At 42.6% G+C, this 14,899-nt stretch overlaps 1 protein-coding gene and 1 long non-coding RNA gene across 9 annotated transcripts in view; one reads left to right on the top strand and one right to left on the bottom strand.

Moving 5' to 3' along the window:
• Positions 1–9,413, bottom strand: LOC147359431 (uncharacterized). Its single transcript, XR_015140807.1, has 3 exons — positions 9,208–9,413; positions 889–1,107; positions 1–241 (listed from the first exon to the last, which is right to left on the bottom strand). It is a non-coding gene; the product is annotated as an uncharacterized LOC147359431 (long non-coding RNA).
• Positions 9,414–9,443: 30 nt separating this feature from the next.
• MTFR1 (mitochondrial fission regulator 1) overlaps positions 9,444–14,899 on the top strand; it is a 60,001-nt gene continuing 54,545 nt past the window's right edge. For 6 of the 8 annotated variants that reach the window (XR_015140803.1, XR_015140804.1, XM_086336801.1 and 3 more), the window contains exon 1: positions 9,444–9,515. The gene's annotated coding sequence lies outside the window, so the exon portion shown is untranslated. Of the gene's footprint in view, positions 10,083–10,680; positions 10,841–14,899 lie in introns of those variants that run through there. The other 2 variants (XM_086336804.1, XM_086336806.1) reach the window with 2 other exon arrangements.

The raw sequence follows: 14,899 nt of genomic DNA, 5'->3' as shown, positions 1-14,899 counted from the left end.
CCCATGTCTCTCTTTAAAAATATACTATATAGAAAAGATCTAATAAAAGCTAATTTATGGTCAAAAAATTCAGGAGTGCTTGTTTTGAGGGGGAGGTTGGTTTGTTGTTTTTGTTTTGTTTTGGCTACGGCCTGTGGCATGCAGATTCCCCATTGGATCAAGGATCAAATCCACGTCCCCAGCACTGGAAGCACAGAGTAAGCCACTGAACCACCTGAGAAGTCCCAGGAGTACTTGAATACTGGGGAGAAAAAACAAAAAGAAACATCATCAGTCACTTTTGGAGAATTTGAAAAAACCAAATCATTTTTCTGAAAACTACATTATATAGATAATTAAAACAAGCATTAAATCAAGCCAAGCATTAAACCTGCCTTTCTGAAACGTGCTACACTTCAGGGTAACAAAATAGCTGAAGCGCGATAATTAGTCTGAAAACTGGTAGATATTAAGAAACAAGCATCAATCTGCCTTTCTTTACAAACATGCCTTAAGGTAACCAATTAGTTAATAAATGAAATGGGATAATAACACATCATCATTGTTGTTTAGTTGCTAAGTTGTGTCCAACTCTTTTACAACCCCGTAGACTCTCACCTCGGAGAAGGCAATGGCACCCCACTCCAGTACTCTTGCCTGGAAAATCCCATGGATGGAGGAGCCTGGTAGGCTGCAGTCCAGGGGGTCCCTAAGAGTCGGACACAACTGAGCGACTTCACTTTCACTTTTCACTTTCATGCATTGCAGAAGGAAATGGCAAGCCACTCCAGTGTTCTTGCCTGGAGAATCCCAGGGACAGGGGAGCCTGGTGGGCTGCCGTCTATGGGGTCCCACAGAGTCGGACACAACTGAAGTGACTTAGCAGTAGCAGTAGCAGCAGACTCTCACCTGTCAGGCTTTTCTGTCCACCGGATTTCCCCGGCAAGAATACTGCAGTGAGTTGACATTTTCTTCTCCAGGTGATCTTCACGACCCGGGAATCAAACCCATGGCTCCTAGGCTCCTATATTACAGGTGGATTCTTTACCACTGAGCCATGTGGGAAGCAGTCATCACCCTTTTGCAAACTATAATGACATCATGGATCCAGGCAGTGGTAATCAATAGCTGTTAATGTTTCAAAAAAGAAGCACATGAACATTATGTAGCTTCTGATGCAAGTGTACATGGCCACAAATGAAGTATTCTGGCCAAAAAAAAAATGAACCTGAATCAAATCAAGCCTTTGTATCTAATCAGCAGTTTACAGAAAATAAAAGGAGATAGATGTGTGTGTTAGTCGCCTAGTCATGTCCAACTCTTTTTGACTGCATGGACTGTAGCTCTCCAGACTCCTCTGCCCACAGGATTTTCCAGGCAAGAATACTAGAGTGGATTGCCATTTCCTTCTCCAGGGCTTCTTCCTGATCCAGTCATTGAACCGATGTCTTCTCCATTGCAGGCAGATTCTTTACCATTGAGCCACTTGGGAAGCCTCGATAATAGTATAGATATGTTTTTAAAAAGACACTTGCTCAGTGCTTTCAATGCCAGGGGCCTGGCTCTATCCCTTTTCGGGGTACTAAGATTCCATAAGCCACATGGTGTGACCAAAAATATAAATAAATAACAAAAATAAATAAAAATAAAATAAAGACTCCTTATCATTTAGTGATATTCACAGAAATATTTATGGTTAAAATGACATGGCTGAGATTAGCTTCAAAAGAATCAAAGAGTTTGCTTGTATCAGGCCTTGTGATTCATTCTCTGGCATCACCTCCAAAAAAGAAAAAAGAATCAAAGAGGCCAGGAAAGAGTATAAATGAAACCAATAGGAGTGGGAAGCTGTGTGGTAAATATTTGAGGATTCATTGTACTATGCTTTTTACTTTTGTGCACGTTCAACATTTTCCATAATTACAATTTTTAAAACAAAGCATGATTTAAATACATAAAAAAAGAGCTCTGTGGGTCAGTGTCTATCCCAAATCTGGTTTAGAGAAAGGAATATCACAATTACAGTCTCTGGAAGGCAGTGACTTTTTGATCTATTTGGATACACATCTTTTAGGACATACCATACATCAGATGGGTTTGTACACTGATCTGAGAAAAATAAAATAGTTTCAAGGCTCAGAACAACCAAATATATCCAAAAATATATGATTAAATCAGAATAGCTCAGTAATTCTTCCTTGGGCACCATGGTAAAATACATTCGTTTGTACTGAGATTTACACGATGGAAGCTGTTTTAAACATTATTCTCCATTAACAATATCTGCCTTTTATGGTAACCAGAGCCTTGAAGCTAAGAGTACTGAACTATCTGGCATTAATCTGCAACTTTTAACTCTTCCCTCTTGTGAGATAATGCTATCCCATCAATTATCCTTAGGCAGCTGTCCTGTAGCTGCACTTCTCCTAAGCACATCCAGCTGCCCTTTATAAGTGTTCCTATCATGGGTACTTCACTGCCTTACCCAGTAGTCTTTTACCAGCTAGGTTTTCTTCGATTCTAAAGTCAGGAACTCTTGAGGCCCATTTCAGTGTGATATATTTTTTATAGACAGGCAATCAGAGCTGTCAAAAAAGGAAAACTAGAGAAAGGGTCTTGTTTATTTATGTATGTATTTTTGGCTGCACAGGGTCTTCATTGCTGCATGAAGGCTTGCTCTAATTGCAGTAAGTGAGGGCTACTCTTTAGCTGCAGCACGTGGGCTTCTCATGTCGGTGGCTTATTTAGTCGCAGAGTGAGGGCTCCAGGCATGCAGGCTCTGTAGTTGTGACACATGGGTTTAGTTGCTCCACGGCAAGTGAGATCTTCCCAGATCAGTGATCCAACTGGTGTTTCTGGCATTGCAAGGTGGATTCTTCATCCCTAGACCACCAGAGAAGCCCTGCCCTTAGTATTTTACAAACGTTACACAATTAGTCCTCAGGACTACCCTTTGAAGGTGACTCTTTTCCCCACTGTCAAGAAATTGAGACCCACTGAGGCTGGCTGGCTTGTCCAACGCTGCATAGCTGGTAGTGGCAGGAGCATATTTGAATATAGGTCTGTCTGACTTAGAAGCCCATAGTCTTTCTATCAATACAACAGAATTCTGCCTTACCATCAACCAATATGAATGCATAGGAACCTAACTTGTTGTTAAATCTCTACATGGAAACTGGCCCACAACTGGCCTTGGTCATCTTTTTATTCCCTAACATACACTTAATAAGGATAAATCTCCTTGCCTTAATAATGGCATTATAATCCTTTAATTTCCTGTTAAGAATCTGGAGGCATGTAAAGGTCAAGGTATTTTTTCAAGGCTGCACATTGGGTAAGAATGAACTCTTTTTTTTTTTCTCCTCTATTCAATAAATATTTCAACTAGCAGATGAAATTTCAGTTATTCTGGATTCTGCCAAGAAAGCAAAGCCATTTGTTTGAGTCAAGAATTCCAGGATTAGATAGACTAAAAAGAGAAGTCTATTTTCTTCTAAAATCCCCAAATGGATTGCCCTGTAACCTTCTACAGTTTTAAACTTAGTTATACAGAGCAATCACATAAGAATCTGGAAAGGAGCTTGGGTATATGCATTTTTAAACAAATTCCTGGGAATTCCCTGGCAGTCCGGTATTACTAACTGTCCAAACTTCCACAGCGGGTGGCATGGGTTTGATCTCTGGTCTGAGAACTAAAATCCCATGCGCCAAAAAAAAAAAAAAAAAAAAAAAATTCCACAGTGAAATTTAAGAACCACTGATCTTATGGACTGGAAGAAACACAAGCTGGAATCAAGATTGGCGGGAGAAATATCAATAACCTCAGATATGCAGATGATACCACCCTTATGGCAGAAAGTGAAGAGGAACTAAAAAGCCTCTTGATGAAAGTGAAAGTGGAGAGTGAAAAAGTTGGCTTAAAGCTCAACATTCAGAAAACGAAGATCATGGCATCTGGTCCCATCACTTCATGGGAAATAGATGGGGAAACAGTGGAAACAGTGTCAGACTTTATTTTTCTGGGCTCCAAAATCACTGCAGATGGTGACTGCAGCCATGAAATTAAAAGACGCCTACTCCTTGGAAGGAAAGTTATGACCAACCTAGATAGCATATTGAAAAGCAGAGACATTACTTTGCCAACAAAGGTCCATCTAGTCAAGGCTATGGTTTTTCCTGTGGTCATGTATGGATGTGAGAGTTGGACTGTGAAGAAGGCTGAGCGCCGAAGAATTGATGCTTTTGAACTGTGGTGTTGGAGATGACTCCTGAGAGTCCCTTGGACTGCAAGGAGATCCAACCAATCCATTCTGAAGGAGATCAGCCCTGGGATTTCTTTGGAGGGAATGATGCTGAAGCTGAAACTCCAGTACTTTGGCCACCTCATGGGAAGAGTTGACTCATTGGAAAAGACTCTGATGCTGGGAGGGATTGGGTACAAGAGGTGAAGGGGCCGACAGAGGATGAGATGGCTGGATGGCAACACCGACTTGATGGATGTGAGTTTAAGTGAACTCCGGGATATGGTGATGGACAGGGAGGCCTGGCGTGCTGCGATTCATGGGGTCGCAAAGAGTCAGACACGACTGAGCGACTGAACTGAACTGAACTGATCTTATGAAGAGTCAGAAATTATATTAGTTATCTATTGCTTTCTAACAAATTACTCAAAACATAGCAACTTAACACAATAATCATTTATCTTGTAGTTTCTATGCATGAAGAACCCATGTGTGGCTGAGCTGGATGTTTCTGGCTCAGGGTTTCTCATGAAGCTGCAATCAAGGTGTCAGTGGGGCTGCAGTCATATCAAGGCTCAAGGTGGAGAGGATCTTTTTCCAAGATCTCTCATGTGGCTGTTAGAGGATTCAGTTTCCTACAGGCTGATGTACAGGTGGTCAGAGGCCTTCCTCAGTTTCTTGCCACGTGGACCTCTTCATAGAGCAGCTCACATTATGGCAGCTGGTTTCTCAGAGTGACCAAAGGAGAGATCAAGAGAGAGCAAGCAAGTCACAGTCCTTTTGTAACCTAATCTTGGAAGGGATATCATATCACTCTTGCTGTAGTCTATTCATTAGAAGGAAGTCACTAGGTCCAACCCCACACTCAAGGAGAGGAAATGACACAACAGCATGAATACCAGACAGGAATCTATGGGGGCCAACTTAGAGGTTGCCTATCACAGAGAGGTAAACAAAGAATTAAAAAATAAGGCAGTAATATATGTCCACTAAGAGAAGCCAGTATCAGTGATACCTCGGGGCAACAAGTACATCCAGTATCTAGATTTTGGTTCCTAAATACCATTCCAGGACTCCTTGAAGAAAGGGAGAAATGGCAACTCTAATGCTGGGGTGGGAAAAATACAAGATCAGCCTGGAGCTTCTTGTAGTTCAAGAAAAAAGATGATGAAAAAAAAAAAAAGATGATGATCAAAAAACAAAAAGGACACATGAGCCAACCCCAAAGGTTCCAATGGTCAAGATGGAAAAATTTGAACAACAAAATTTGCCGAGGTCCAGCCCTGGCTGATCCAGGGTATTCGAAGCGGGGACGGCGTCAGCGAGGATCAGAATACAATAGCTTCAATTAGATATTAATTAGAGATGTAAAGAGTAATAGAATGAGGATAGCTCAGTAGGAAAATTCAGTGGAGAAAAGAGGCTGAGTAGCCTGGTTTACGCGGGAGACCAATAAAACTTCAAGACAAGAAGCTTGCACCACTTACGTAGGCTGCAGGCGTCCTTCCGTTCTCCCGAAGGAGAGGAGACACTGAGGCCTCCCCGGTCGGATCTTAGAAGCCCAGGCATAATTAGTAAGCATGGTGGGTTCCGCGCTCCAGATGGAGACTCAGCCAGAGTGAGAGAGCGAGCGACATGGGGAGACCAAGTTTCGGTGAACAAGGCCCGCACTTTATTTTCCAAAGTAGTTTTTATACCTTAAGTTGTGCATAGAGGATAATGGGGGAAGGGGTAGAGTCATGCAAGGACAGCAGTTCCTGATCCTAATCGAAGCCAGACTTTCAAACTTATCATATGCAAAAGTTCAGGTGATTTACATCATCTTCTGGCCAGGAGGCCTGTTAACATTTTAAGAAACTTATTTTTCTCTAAAGGTGATTATTCCAAAGTCAGGAGCCACCCTCCAAAAGCATTAGATAAAGTTGCATTCCTATAGGGCAAAGGTGTGGTGGGCTCAATCAAGAAAAGAATTAACTCAAGGGTCCAAGGTTACAAACATTAAAGCTACTACTTACACCAATTATATTAATCAATACACTGCAAGGGACACAGCAGGTAAGGGATATGGAGACTTAGCAGCAAACATTGGCCCAACAAGTGAAAAACCCTTCACCAATACAATTTCTAATCAATCTTTTAACTGCTCAAAGGAATCTGTATTTAGACAGTTTAGAACATCTCATGCCTCTCACATTTGGGAGGCTCTGAGCAATCACATGTGGCCGGAAGAACCTATTCAGGCAGGCTAGAGGACTTCCAAAGGAGTTTGTAGGTTGAAACACTATCACACCCAGGAACTTTATTAACTGGAGCTATAAGTTAACTCTTTTTTCAGAGAGAGGTAGTGGGGGACAGGCCCCCCCGCCCCGTAAAGTCAGAGGTGTAGGTGAGAGCACAAAGCAGAAAGTAGGCAGACTCTGGTTTTGGGGGTAGATGCTCGAGGATTTCCAGGGGGACTCCTGAGGCTCGATCCCGCCTTTGCGTACGTCAAGCCTCCTTCCTCATGACCTTTGCCACGGGCGGAGTACCTCACTCTGGCCCCCAACAAAAATTAAAATCATAATATAAAATATAAACTGAAGTATAAAATAAATATATACATGCATATTTATAATAAATGATTGGATGTAAATAAGTGGGGGAAGGAGGAAGAGATGAATCTTCTTTACAGAAAAATTTCCAATAACATAATTCCCGATAATATTCTACTCCAGGAGGTGGAGCTTAATCTCCTACTCTCCTTCAGTGTGGGTTGGATTTTGTGACTTACTTCCAGACAATACGGGAAGGTGGCGGGGGGTGGGGGTGGGGGGGGTGGAATGCTACTTTACAGTGTTGACACTAGCAAATACTACTTCGGTCTAGGTGGTCAGGGTTAATTTAACATCAGCATAATTAAGTCATCATGGACCCCTCATATGATATGATGTGAAGAGCATCTAATCCATATGATATTTTTCCCAAAGCTTATAATCCCAGTCTAATCACGAGGTTAAAAAAAAAAGAAAGAAACAATCAACAAATTCAAATTGAGGAACATTTTAAAAAATATCTGACCAGATTCCTCAAAACTGTCATGGTCATAGCAAGGTTATGAAAAACAAGGAAAGATTGAGAAACAGACCGGGGAGCCTAAAAAGACATGACGACTAAATGTAATGTGGCACTTTGGATTGAATTCTGGGACAGAAAAAGAGTTAGTAAAATCTGAAATAAGTCTGGAATTTGTACCAGTGTTGGCTCCTCAGTTTTATAAATATTTTATGATAATGTAAGATGTTAGCCTTAGGAAAAACTGGGTGAGGAGCACACAGAAACTTTTTGTACTATCTTTGTAACCTTTCTGTAAATCTAAAGTTATTCCAAAATAAAGTTGATTAAAAACAAAAAATAAAGCACTCTGCTTATAATTTTGAAAATGTGATGACTGCAGCATTTCCCCCTAGAATTAGCTTCTGGCTGAGCACACTTCAAACCCTCTTTGTCTTCCATCAGCTACATACTTCTAATGGCAGGTCCCACTGGACACATCCATTTATGAGACGGAATAAAGAATGGTTAGGAGCTTTCCTGGAAGCCATTCCAGCAAAGTGACTCAAATTCATCTTTTCCCCTCACCCAGATTCCCTAAATGCCCAGAGCCACTGCACTGCATCCAGGATGAAGCCAACTGTGAATGAAAGGAAATTGGAATGGAAAAAAGTCTTAACCAATTCCCGCTGAGGAGGTCTTTAAGACATCTTCCTTTGAAAGAGTTGAAAGTACATATGATCATGTGAACTCAGTGCTAGATGCCCTCCTTGGGCCTTGGAAAGAGCCAAGTCACGGGGTTTCGGCAGAAGCTTCATTTGTCGTCGTTGTTTAGTCGCTAAGTCATGTCCAACTCTTTTGCAACCCCGTGGACTGTATGTAGCCCGTCAGGCTCCTCTGTCCTTAGGATTTTCCAGGTAAGAATACTGGAGTGGGTTCCCATTCCGATCTCCAGGGGAACTTCCCCACTCAGGAATCAAACCCGCATTTCCTGCATTGGCAGGTGGACGCTTTACAACTAGGCCACCAAGGAAACCCTCAAAATTTATTAGCTTAGCACTAAATTCACCCTGGAAAGATCTTAGAGGAAACAGGTGAACGCTGTCTGAAATGGTGCAAAGCTTGCCCCCTGCCCCTTTAGCTCAGGTGCTCCTGCTCTTTCAAGCATTCAGTCCTCTCTGTTGGTCTCCCCGAGAACCCAGGGCAGGTTTAGGTAGGTCTTCCAGGCCCCCTCCATGCCTCCATTATAACATCTGGTTACATAAGTTAAGTGTGTAGTTAGCCTGTAGGTTCACTGAGGGTGTGGTTCAAAGCTTTTAAAAATCTTTGTACTGTCACAGTGGGCCCCCAACAATCCCTTGTTGAGTAAGTGAATTGATGCTCTTGTTGAAGGAGGGAAGCCCTCGCCAGGGAGAGACTCCGGCACCCGTGATAAGAACATCAAAGCTCTGATGACTGACCTCTGGGGTCAATTACAATGGGAGGGTAAGAGAAACAGCTAATCACCAACAGCCTCTTGAAAGCTCACACAGAAATAGACAGCTTTCTCATTCTACAAATGAATCTTTTATCAGTCCTACACAGGTTACCAAGCTTAATATATTGTTAGCTATAAACATAATGCTATTTTCATAACAATGATTTGAAATCCAGTGTCCTAGGATATTCAACTATTGAAAACACACCTGTCCCAATGAATCAGACTAAGATGCTGGAACTGAAGACAGTAAAATCCTCATCCATCAGGCACTTTGTATAACCCCACACCCTCACTTCCCCTAAAGACAAACACACCCAAGATACGAAGGCACAACATAGGCTGGGTGAGGACACGTCCCCACAGCGCGATAAGAAAGAGCTCAACATCTGTTAGCTTAATATGGGCTTAAGATTCACAGCTTCTTTCAAGGTCATCCACATTTGTGGCCACAATCAGAATGTGGGTCTTCCTACACACCTAGAGCTTGAAGTTTACAAAGCACTTCGCAGCGCAAGAAGTGAAGACAAAAAGCCAGGTTCACGAGAAAGCGCACTCGCTGGTCGAGCCCCGCGCGTGCGCACACTGAGAAAGGCCGTCCCAGGCGCGTCCCGCCGTCACCTCGCCTTCCGCTCCGGGCTCTCAGTGCCCGCCTTCGGGTTAGGCGCTGATTGGTCAGGCTGGCCGGTGCTCGGGGCGGAGACTGGGTGATTGTCAGCAACGCCCCGGGACAGCCTAGCTTCAAGCCTGAGTTGCCGGAGCAGGCTCCTGGCTTCCGCGCGGCCGAGGTAAAGTGGGGCTGGCGGCTCTGGAGAGCGGTTGGCTTGGGGGTCGAGGAGGTGCCCCCGGGCCCGATGGTGGTGGGGAGCCCTGGTGACAGTCAGCGTGGGAGCTGAAGGAGCGCGGTTCGGAGTTGCCGGGATGAGGGCGGGTTCCGCCGGCCTGTTGGGTGCCTGCGCCGCGGCTGATGGGAGAGGTTCTGGGGCCGCCGGGTGGCTGAGGGCTTGGGTGGGGCTGGCGCTTCGGCGGAGCGGAGGGACTTCGGCCGACTAGCCCCGAGGGCTGGGGCTCCCCCACCCGCCCAGTCACCCCCACGGCTGCCCCCTGCCTTCATCCGTCTTCGGTCCGGTGTCCGGAAGGCCCTTGGCGGCGGTTCCCGTGGGTGTTGCGCGTCCCCCGGGATCGGCGGGCGCACCTCCCCACCAGGCCTCGGGCGTCCGGAGAGGGCAGCACACCTCCCGAGCGGCTCGGTGGCTTAACCAACTCAGCTGACCGGCTTTTTACTGTTTTCACTTTTCGCCTCCTTGGACTTTCCCACTGTGTGTTCTTGACCAGGACTTACATTAGTCCCAAAGGTAGGGGTGGAAGGGAAAGAATCGACCTTTTAACATTTAAAAGCACGTTATATTATGGAAACCTGGTCGAGAGACTAGCGTAAAGAACTCGGTGTACCCATCACCCAGTTTCAACAAGTATCAATAAATGGCTAGGCTTGTCCCTCTCCACAGATTATTTTGACGTGTATCTGAGACATATCACTGTATCTCTCTTCCTTATTTCTTAGGATCAATAGTCATCCTTTTCCAATCATGTGCTTCCCAGAGAGATTGAGTAAAATAAGGCACGCTTTAAGGCGTAGACGGCGCTAATGCATTTTGCGTTAGGAGAATGTGGGCAATTTTCCAACGGTGCTGTCTCATTACCTGGTGCTCAGGCTTTCGAAATCACTGAAAACAAAGGGGCCAAATAATCTAGTTTTGTCTGTAGCTTTACTGCATTTGAGTGGTAGTAATATTTGATTTTTATTCAATAAATTTTGTTTTAGTATTGATAATTTTATATTTACCGAGTCCTTGATGTGTATGAAGCATTGTGAAAGTGTTTTCAGCTGTTAGTTCATTAACTTTTACAACAGCTGTATGAAGTATTGATGGGTATTATCCCATTTTACAGGTGAGCAGGAAAAGAGGTTTAGAGAGGTTAAGCAGTTTGCCTGAGGTCAGGCTGATGTAAGAAGCTTGTCGTTGATGTTTAGTCCCTAAGTTGTGTCCAACTCTTTTGCGACCCTATGGACTGTATGTAGCCCGCCAGACTCCTCTGTAAGTTTTCACAGGTAAGGATACTGGAGTGGGTTGCCATTTCCTTCTCCAGGGATGGAACCCAGGAGGATTCTTTATTGCTGAGCCATCTGGGAAGCTCTATGTATGAAGCAGGGGGCTGTAATTTAGCTTGCTGATCCAGGTCACTGCAAAATTCTTGCTCTTTTAGCCATAATTGAATGTCCCAAGAAATTGTGGAGTAAACCTAACTGCTGTGGAAATTTCTGTTGGGCTACAAATCCATAATGGGAAAAAAACCACACCTGGATATTTTGAATACAATAGTAAGATAGGTATTTTTTGTCCCTTTGAAACAATAAAAGGTTAACACAATTGGTTTTGAGAGTCCCTTGGACTGCAAGGAGATCCAACCAGTCCATTCTAAAGGAGATCAGTCCTGGGTGTTCATTGGAAGGACTGATGCTGAAGCTGAAACTCCAATACTTTGGCCACCTCATGCGAAGAGTTGACTCATTGGAAAAGACTCTGATGCTGGGAGGGATTGGGGGCAGGAGGAGAAAGGGACGACAGAGGATGAGATGGCTGGATGGCATCACCGACCCGATGGACATGAGTTTGAGTGAACTCCGGGAGTTGGTGATGTACAGGGAGGCCTGGCGTGCTGCAGTTCATGGGGTCGCAAAGAGTCGGACATGACTGAGCGACTGAACTGAACAGTTGGTTTTAAAGTTATGAGCAAAGTATGCAAGTGTAGTTCAATAAATAAAATTAAAAATTTTTTCTATAGATATGGCCAGTTAAAGGGGAAATGAAAAGGGAAAAAAATATATCAAGGAATAGTCTCTATCTCTTTTGGCAGTTAGCATATACTTGCTATATATACTGGATAGTTTAATATGTATCCCTCATCTTCTCAGTTTTACACTGTTTCTTATCCTCATCCAAGTATTGAGTTGGCTGAAAACTTTGTTCTGGGTTTTTCTGTAACAGCCTTTGGAAAAACCCAAATGAACTTTTTGGCCAACCCGATAGTTGTAGAGTAAGGACTAGAGACAGAGAGAGACAGCTGGGCTTATTCAGAGGACAGTAGAGAAGACCTGCTGAGTTGGAGTTTAGGATTCCTACTATAGGGGAGTAATTCAAAAGTCTAAAAGTAAGGTTAAATTCACACATGAAGGAACTTGAGTGCCAAATTTAAGAAACTTGAATTTTGAGCAAAGAAGTGACATGATCACAGTCTCCTAGGAATATAATGAGCTGGCTCTGTCAAAAATGGCTTCACCTGAGACGTGGAAACAATTAGTGATTTGACCTGGTGAATATAAAAGAAATGGGCTTTCCAGGTCTCTTTAGCGGCAAAGAATCCACCTGACAATGAAAAAGATGTGGGTTCAATGTCTGGGTTGGGAGGATCCCCTGGAGTAGGAAGTGGTAACCCGCTTCAGTATTCTTGCCTGGAAAACTGAAGGACAAAGGAGATTGGTGGGCTACAGATCCTGGGGCTGCAAAGAGTTGGACACGACTTAAAGCAACTCAATAACAAGAAATATCCATGAGCCCTGTTCAATTTGAGGAAGAAGGAACTCAAGGCAATACAAAATGGCACAGGGAAGGCTGATACACATTCTGTCTAGTGCTGTGCAGGGAGGGGGAGTTCATGCTCTAAGTGAGTCTGGCAATGAAGCAAGACTCACAGTGTATTAATTTTCCAGGGCTGCCGTAATATGCTGAGTGACTAAGCACACGCATATAAAGGAAATAGATATTGGTTTAACTGGTGAATTTATGGACATAAGGAAAGAAATGGAGGAAAAAAATAGTCTGTAAAATAGTAAGAGACAGTGTGGTGCAGTAGGTTCCAAAGTCCAGGTAAACTTCAGTTTCTACTCCTTTGTTTTCTTGGGTAATCTTGGTGATGAGTATTATTAGTGTATGGCTACTTTTTGAATTGTTGACAACTCAACTGTTCATCTTTTCTTTTATATGTTTATTGTATACTGTTGATACAAATTTCACCACTTAGTTTAAGCAACAAAATGTGGCACTATAATCTCACTATGTAATGATACAGAAGAAAGATGGAGAACTCCATCACCTCACCTCAGACACAGACAATATTAAGCTTTGGTATCTTTTCAGATCTTTTCTTCTGTATATGCATGTGCATAAAATATTTCACCACCATTTCTATGCTTTATTTTTTAAAACAGAATCACATATATGTTAGTCATTTAGATGTTTATCAGATATCCTTTCTTTTGTTTTAATGGTCATAAACTTAGAATGGGTATGTTGAATTTAACTATTTCCTTATTGATGGACATTTAGTTTGCTTCTAGAGTTTCTCTTCTACAACTAGTACTTCAGTAACTAGGCTTCCCTCATGGCACAGTGGTAAAGAACCTGTCTGCAAGGCAGGAGACTTGGGTTTAATCCCTAGATTGGGAAGATCCCCTGGAGAAGGGAATGGCAACCCACTCCAATATTCTTGCCTAGAGATTTCCATAGACAGAGGAGCCTGGTGAGCTACAGTCTATGGGGTCGCAAGTACCCTTACTAGCTTTTAAAAATGCAGCGTCTTTTTTGAAACTGACACAACATTGTAAATTAACTATATTTCAATAAAAAGTAAAAAATACTGTTAATTTAAAAAAAACAACTAAACACCTTTAATTTAAAAAGTATGATTTGTTGACTTTTTCCATAAGGCAGTTTTATATATACATAATATGTAGAGGACAGTAATTATTACACAGCTTATCAAAATCACCTTTATAATGAATTCTCATGAATTTGCTTGGCCCAAGGAAGCAATTTTAATTAGTGAAAAATATTATTGACTTCCAAGTAATGTGAGTGTTTGTTTCTACTGGTGTCCAGGACCACTTAAGATACTTGGGCAGTCTTTCAAAAGATTGTTTTAAAACTGATGCCAGAATACTTAATTCGTTTGCATGGGAATGCTTAAAATAACACTTTAAGGAAATTCCTGTGTCATTCACAATAGGGTTATATCTCAGAGTTACATGAAAATGACACATCTTTAATTCAAATGGAAACATACAATTACCTCTAACCTCTTTTATAACATAAGGAGAGAAAGTCATCCTCTAAAAATGTAGTGAAAATGTCCCTCAAAAGTTCAGTTTCTTATCTAAAGCTCTTTTAATTTGAAAGAACTTTCATCGAGTTTTAATTAGGTAATGTTCTTAGGCTTCTTATCTAAATAGATTGTTGTTGAGAGATGTAGTACAGGTCATGAGATTTATTGTGGACTGAAAAAAGTTACACTTATGTCAGATTCTGTGTTGGGTACTGGGAATGTAGCAGTATATTTAATGTTGTATGACTAGTATAGAATATTAGTTCTAAAATACTGCCAGTAAATTACATACGCATAGGTCGAATACTATGTCATTACTTAATAGTGTGGTAAAGTGTTCTGATTTAAAGTCTCAGCCCAGACTGATGGGAAATCTATAGCTGTGGTCACTAGACTTGAATTTCAAGTTTAATTTCTAGAAAGTAGGGTAGGTTGTTGACATATGGTAGACAACTTTTTATTATGGTAAATAAACATTTTTTGGGGGGGAGGGTGGGGGCTTCCCAGGTGGCTCTAGTGGTAAAGAACCCTCCTGCAAATGCAGGAGACAAAAGATACAGGTTTGATCCCGAGTTGGAAATATCCCCTGGAAGAGGGCATGGTAACCTACTCCAGTGTTCTTGCCTGGAGAATTCGTGGACAGAGGAGCCTGGTGGGCTGCAGTCCATAGGATTGCAAAGAGTCAGACATGACTGAAGTGAATTAACATGCACACACAAGCATTTTATATATTTTTTAATTTAACAATATTTAGTTATTTAATTTTGGCTGTGCTGGGTTACTGGGCATGCTTTTCTCTCATTGCAGCAAGTGGAAGAGGGCTCCTCTTCAGTGTGGTACTCGGGCTTCTCATTGCAGTGGCTTCTGTCCTTGTGGAGCGCAGGCTCTAGGGCACAGAGGCTTCAGTTGTGGCAAGTGGGCTCAGTAGCTGTGGCTCCTGGGTGCCCAAGTGCTGGCTTAGTAGTTGTGGTGCACAGGCTTAGTTGCTCTGCGGTATGTGGGATCTTCC

This window comes from Bos grunniens, chromosome 14 (genome assembly GCF_055505025.1).
Source record: "Bos grunniens cultivar Pamir isolate PY7600 chromosome 14, Bosgru_T2T1.0, whole genome shotgun sequence".
Lineage (NCBI taxonomy): Eukaryota > Metazoa > Chordata > Mammalia > Artiodactyla > Bovidae > Bos > Bos grunniens.
The sequence above is the reverse complement of the archived record's forward strand: the minus strand, read 5'-3'. Positions and strand labels throughout refer to the sequence as shown.